Source organism: Rattus norvegicus, chromosome 10, assembly GCF_021556685.1.
Source record: "Rattus norvegicus strain SHRSP/BbbUtx chromosome 10, alternate assembly SHRSP_T2T, whole genome shotgun sequence".
Taxonomy (NCBI): domain Eukaryota; kingdom Metazoa; phylum Chordata; class Mammalia; order Rodentia; family Muridae; genus Rattus; species Rattus norvegicus.
The window spans coordinates 78,260,841-78,268,127 of record NC_141543.1 but is presented as its reverse complement, the minus strand read 5'-3'; positions in this window follow the sequence as shown (position 1 = coordinate 78,268,127).

Sequence of the window (7,287 nt, the reverse complement as noted above, 5' to 3'; positions counted from 1 at the left end):
GTGTATTATAGGGCATACCCAGTTTATGTTGAGAATCATGCACAAGGCCTCATGTATGTTAGGCAAGCTATCCACTAAGCTATATCCCAACCTTCATTCATTCTCATTCATATATGTGTGTGTATGTATATATGTATATATGTATATGTATATGTATGTATGTATATATATATATATGTATATATATATATATATGTATGTATGTATATGTGTAGTTCTGGCTATTCTGGAACCTAGTCTGAAAGACCAGGCTGGTCTTGAACTTAGAGATCTGTCTGCCTCTGTCTCCTGAGTGCTGAAACTAAAGGTGTGCACCACTACACCTGGCTCGTTTATAAACACTTTAAGTATATGTTCATGTGAATGCTGGTACCCCCAAAGATAGAGGTGTCGGACAACTGTGAACCACCTGATGTGGGTGCTGAGAATCAATCTCGAGCACTCTGCAAGAGCAGTATGTGCTCTTAACCGCCAAGCCATCTTTCAGCACCCTCCTCTTTGGGGACAGATTCTCACTAAATGGCCCAGGTTAGACTCAAACACACAATCCTCCCCCCCTTCACCTTCTCAAGTTCTGGGAATTTCAGGCAGGTGCTATATCATACCTTGCCTTATAGTCTGGGTGGTGTCAGTCAATCAGTCAGTCTGTCTGTCTCTGTCTCTGTCTGTCTGTCTGTCTGTCTGTCTGTCTGTCTGTCTCTCTCTCTCTCTCTCTCTCTCTCTCTCTCTCTCTCTGTAGCCCTGGCTGCTGTGCTGGAACTCACTCTGTAGAACAAGCTGGCCTCAAACTCAGAGATCTGCCTGTCTCTGCCTCACTGGTGCTGGAACTACAGGTGTGTGCCACCACTGCCTGGCATGGCTTTTTTCTACTTGAAGAGCAACTTTCAATGAACATTGTGGATAAAGAAACTATTACCTTTCTTTTTGATATCCTTTATGATCTTTTTTTTTTGGTCAGAAATTATCATATGTAACCTTCTATCATGACTCTGAAAGACTAAGGTTTTGTTTGAGACAGAATCTTAATGTGTAGCACAGGTTAGCCTCTTACCCACAATCCTCCTAAGTACAGTGGTTTCATATCTTAGGCCAAGACTTACCTTCATAATTTTTTAAAATGTTTATTTATTTAATGTATGAATTTCTGCTGCATGTATGCCTGCTGGCCAGAAGGCAACAGATCCCCTTATAGATGGTGGTGAGCCACCATGGAGTTGCTGGGAATTGAACTCAGGACCTCTCAAAGAATGGCCAGTGCTCTTAACCACTGAGCCATCTCTCCAGTCCTACCTTCTTCATATTTTTTGTGCACTACACTGACCATTCTTTTCTGTTAGTTTTTCTTCAAATGAGTTATGATTAAAAATTAATTAGGTTTATGGTTAATTATAACAGCATTCTAAGCTCTTCAAGGACTTGAATTTTAAGTATTTCTTTTTTTTTTTTTTTTTTTTTTTTTTTTGGTTCTTTTTTTTTGGAGCTGGGGACTGAACCCAGGGCCTTGCGCTTCCTAGGTAAGCGCTCTACCACTGAGCTAAATCCCCAGCCCCGAATTTTAAGTATTTCTAAATTCCCTATTCCCCCCAATTAAAGGAGTTTGCGAAGAATTACAAAAACATGAAATTATGTAGCAGGATCAAATTTCCCTATTTAATTATTTAGTAAGTATTTTCTACATTTCACATGTGAACATTATAAAGCTATTTAAATATAATCCTATTATGAATATTACTACTAGCACTCTTTCATGTCATAGGCATACTTTCATGCCAATCTATATATGATTTTGAAGGAATTCACTTATGATTATTTCATAAGTTTTTGTTGTTTTGTTTTTTTCAAGGCAGGGTTTCTCCGTGTAGCCCTGGCTGTCCTAGAACTTGCTCTGTAGACCAGGGTGACCTTGAACTCACAGAGAACCACCTGCCTCTGCCCCCCAAAAAGTGAGATTAAAGACATGCATCACCACTGCCTGGCTAGTATTTCATAATTTTTAAGAAAAGTCTTTTTATTTTTAATAGTTCATTATTATGGGGTTGGGGATTTAGCTCAGTGGTAGAGCGCTTGCCTAGCAAGCGCAAGGCCCTGGGTTCGGTCCCCAGCTCCGAAAAAAAAAAAAAGAAAAAAATAGTTCATTATTATGAACAACTCTACAGTAAACTCCCCATATATAGTGTATCATCTTTATATATTCAGTTATGCCCTTCTTGGGAGAGCTGTTCTTTTTTATTTTATATTTTTGGTATATTTATGAGTATTTTGTCTGTTATTTATATATGTGCACCATGTGCCTCATGTCTGAAGAGCTCAAAGAAGCCATATGATCCCATGCACGGGGTTAGGGATATAGTTGTAAACCACCATGTGGGTGATGGGAACTAAACCTGTGTCTTCTGAGAGATATCACCACTAAGTGCTCATAACTGCTGGAGCCATCTACCCCCAGAGAGCTTTTAAAAGCTCACATATAACCTCAAATAAATTAGGTAATTCTGGGTTCTAAACATCAGTATTTGTTTTAAACACACACACACACACACACACACACACACACACACACACACACACACACAGATTGAGAGAGAGAGAGACTGATTGAGGGGAGAGATTGAGATTCTAACATGGACTCAGGATTTAACGGCCACCATTTTAAGGTAAAGCCTTCTAATCCTCTCCTTGGAAAGGGGCTGCCAGGGCCAGCAGCATATTAGGGAAGAACTTGGATGCCCTCTCAGGCGTGTTTGCACGCGTACGCATGCGTGCGTGCATGCGGGCGTGCGTGCGTGTGTGCGTGCGTGCGTGTGTGTGTGTGTATAAGAGGGAGGGGGAGACAAATGTTTGGTCAAAGGACACCTTTTGGGAGTTGGTTCTCTCCTTTTGCTACGGGTTCCAGGTATTGGATTCAGGTCACTAGGTTTGCCTGGCTTTACTCACTGAGCCATCTCACCAGCCCCATTTGTAATTCTAAGTGTATCTTCAGTGCAGTCTTGAGCTACCTCAGAGCTACTGTGCCATCTCTAAGTACAAAAATACATTTGCTCTAGTGTGATCTTGAGAGGCCCATGATGGAAAGAAAACCAACTCCTGAGAGTCATCCTCTGACCTCAAGATGTATGTTGTGACACAAGCACCTACATGCTCCAGCACTCCCCTACACACGGTATTGTTTTGAGACAGGGCCTTTCTATATATATATTTTTTTAAACATTTATTTATTATGTATACATCATACAGCTTTCTACCTGCATGTATGCCTGCAGGCCAGAAGAGGGCACCAGACCTGATTATAGATGGTTATGAGCCACCATGTGGTTGCTGGGAATTGAACTCAGGACCTCCGGAAGAGCAGACAGTGCTCTTAACCTCTGAGCCATCTCTCCAGCCCCAGGGCCTTTCTATTATGCAGCCCTAGAACTTGCTATGTAGACCAGGCTGTCCTTGAATTCAGAGATCCACCTGCCTCTGCCTCCCAAGTGCTGGGTTTAAAGGCATAGGCTAAGTATGTGTGTGTGTGTGTGTGTGTGTGTGTGTGTGTGTGTGTGTGTGTGTGTGTGTGTGAGAGAGAGAGAGAGAGAGAGAGAGAGAGAGAGAGAGAGAGAGAATATGAATGAATTTGGTTTTATGCATGGGTTAGAAGGAAGGCAGGTAGAATACTAGTAGAGAATCTTACAGAAGGTTCAAAAACTTGAAGAACATTCTCTGAGAAACAACAATATAGCTAGATGTGCAAGAACAGCATATGCCACTAAGAGAACTCCATTTTCTCTAAGAGGATAGGTACAGCTCTGAGTAAGATCCATATAGTAAAAAGATTGTGAAGGTGGAAAGATGACTCCTTAACATGCTTGCTGTGTCCATATGAAGACCTGTGCTCAGATCCCAACACACAAAAAACAGGTGTGCTGTGTGCCTGTAACCCCAGTGCTTGAGGCAAAGACAGATCTCTGTGTTCTCTTTTTGTCTTTTGTTGTTGTTGTAAGATTTTTTTTTCTTTTTTTTTTTTTTCGGAGCTGGGGACCGAACCCAGGGCCTTGTGCTTGCTAGGCAAGTGCTCTACCACTGAGCTAATTCCCCAACCCCAAGACAGATCTCTAGAGCCCAAGAGCCAGCCATTCTAACCAGTCAATGAGCTCCAGAATCAGTAAGAACTCCTATCTCAAAAAATTACCGTGAGAAGCAACAGTGGTAACTTTTGGCCTCCACACATGAATACTCACATACCTGAACACAGATGTGCAAATAGCTCCTATACATACACCAAAAAAAAAAAAAAATGAATGAAAGGTCATTGTGGTTGGGGATCTAGATTGTTGGCAGGGTACTTGTCAAACAATTCCAGCCTGAGGTAGAATACTCGAGTGCTGACAAAGGCCTATAATCTTAGCACTCAGAAGGTGGAGGAAGGAAGATTCACAAGTTAAGGTCATATTCAACATAAGTTGAAAGCTAGCCTGGAATACCTGAGGTCCTATCTCAAAACAAGAACACCACCTTGTGTTAAATGTCAGAGAAGAATGAGAATTTTCTAGCAGTTCCTACGTTTGCCGCGGTCTACAATCTCCCTTGCTTACGTCTTCCCTCCTCACTGCACTTTTTAGGCATGTGGGTGTTTTGTATAAGTGCTACTGTTTGCCCAGGAGTTATCTGTATTTTGATGCTAATTCCACTGCCCCAAGGACTGCTGCCTAGTCTTGCATTTAGGACTCAGGTGAATTCACCATAACCTTCTCCCCATTGAATTTATAATACAATGTGAGGGGCAGGTACAGGATAGAAGGAGGTCGGTCATTGGATGAGAAGGATGGGTGGGAGAGAAGTTTGAAGGAAGAGGAGGAGACTGGAACAGAAAGGAGGAAGAGACAGGAGGGAGAGGGAGAGAAGTTGTGGCAGGAGAATATGGTGGGGCTGGGGATTTAGCTCAGTGGTAGAGCGCTTACCTAGGAAGCGCAAGGCCCTGGGTTCGGTCCCCAGCTCCGAAAAAAAAGAACCAAAAAAAAAAAAAAAAAAAAAAAAGATTCCACGCTGTACCTTTACAGGTTGCTACAAATGTTTTTAAGGGATGGATGTGTTGTGTGTTCTTTCATGTAAAGATTTAAATGTAATGGCGTGTGGGGCGACTAGTCTGGGCCGCCACGGAATTGGAATGTGTGCTTCTGGCAGGATATCCAGCAGATATCTTGGGGCACTGTGGTGCCAGACCTAGTGGGGATAAAAGACAACCCTACTTTTTTTAATAAGTTTTTACAACAGCATATATGTTTGTGTACTATTTGTCCAACTGGGCCCATGCATGCCAGAAGACAGCTTCAGATCGCCTGGGACTGGTGTTACAGTTGTGAACCACCAAATAGGTGCTGGGAATCAAAGGTACCCATGAAAACACATCGGGTGAACCATACCTCCAGCCCCTCATTTCCGCTTCCTGACAGCTTCCCCATAACTTACTCTGCTTCTCTATCACTCTGGCATTTTATACACACTGACCTTTCAGTGTTTCCCATGCAGCTCTGCTCCTGCAGTTCTTGGTGCTCGATGTTGCTCATCCTCCAGAGACAAGGCAGGCTTTCTCCCATCATCCCAGACAAAGTTAAAGGCCACATCTTCAGAGCAGCTTCCCTTGAATACTTTATTTAATGTTAAGTTGCCTGGTTTTTTTTTTTAAGATTAATTTGTTTATGTATTGTAAGTATATAGATAATTTGCATGTACATCTACACATCAGAATACAGTCTCGGAATACAGAATACAGTTGTGAGCTGCCAAATGGGTGCTGGAAATTGAATTCAGAACCTTCAGAAGAGCAGTGAGTGCTCTTAACCACTGAGCCATCTCTCCAGCCCCATTAAGTTGCTTCTTAACATCCAGATGCAATTAATATCATTTTAACTTATTACAGCATTTGCCATCAATACCATTTGGTCATTGAACAGCTACTAAATAAACTCTGGGACAGCAGACTGCTTGGTTCATCGCTGCTTGAAGGCCTAGGGCAGTGACCAGCATGTAGGAGTTAGAGAGATTTGTAAGGCAGGCATGGTGTCAAGTACCTCTAATTCCAGCACTTGAAAGGTAGACTCAGGAGGAACAGAAGTTCAAGGCCAGCCTTAAAGGAGACATAACTAGCTGGAAGGAGCCACTTGAGAAGGCTGCTGTAACCCTGACAGGCAGTGGACAAAACTGGACAAGTCAGAAAGGAACCTACAATTTGGAGGTGAAAGTTTGTCTGGCAGGGAGGGGCTCTTTGCTGTTGTTTTGTTTTCTCACACTGCAGCCCAGACTGGCCTGGAACTCCTGGCAATCTTCCTGCCTCAGCCTCCAAGGGCTGAGATTGTAATCCTATGTCACTATACCCAGCTTGAAACAAACAAGTCTTAACTGATTTTTTAAGTGTAATGAGTTAAGACTGTAAGTCTAATGGAAATGAGAGTCAAGGAAGTTGAGTGGATAACACGACACTAACACTGAGTGGAAAGAGAAGCTAAAAGCTAATGAGCCAAACATGGTGAGCTCCATATTGGCTGGACCAGTGAGTTCCCTGAAAGAAATCCAAGAGGAGGCACCGAGTGTGCGGCAAGTGCATGGGCTCAGATCAGAAGCCCATTCCTACAATACAGGATTGTTAGAGCATGCCCGATGACCAAAGCCGTGGAAGTAAACTAGGCCACTGCCTTGGTGCTGTGAAGAGACACCATGACCAAGAAAGCATTTAATTGGCAGCTTGCTTACAATTTCAAAGGGTTAGCTCACAATCATCATGGCAGGCATGGCGCTGAGAGCTGTAAATCTCATGAGGGATGGGGAGCACATGGGCCTGGCAAGGGCTTTTGAAGCCTGACCCCAGCCCACCCCTACTGCACTGAGGCCCTAGCTCCTAATCTTTCCAAACTAGGGACTAAGCATGCAAATATATGAGCCTCTGGGGGCCATTCTCATTCCAACCTTCAGTCATTTAGAAAGAACTTTTAGAGAAAAGCTAGAGGTGGAAGCTGAGGTGAAATACTCAGAGGCAGAAGAAAAACCATGTCTACTATCGATGAAACTGAGGAAATGGAGAGAAAAATTAACCTGGGGCAAAAGTTGACTGTGATTTAGGAATATGGAAGACACTGGAGACCTGAGAACTTCTAAAGAAGTGGGACTCAATTTCTCGCATGCTCAGGAGAGGGGGAGGTGAGGCACCGAGGATATCCAGGGCAGTGAACACTATGAATTATGTATTCTGGTTAGCCTCTATAGAAGACATAAAGCCCTTTTATTTATAAGCTGTAAGCCTAGATTGGTCAGGTT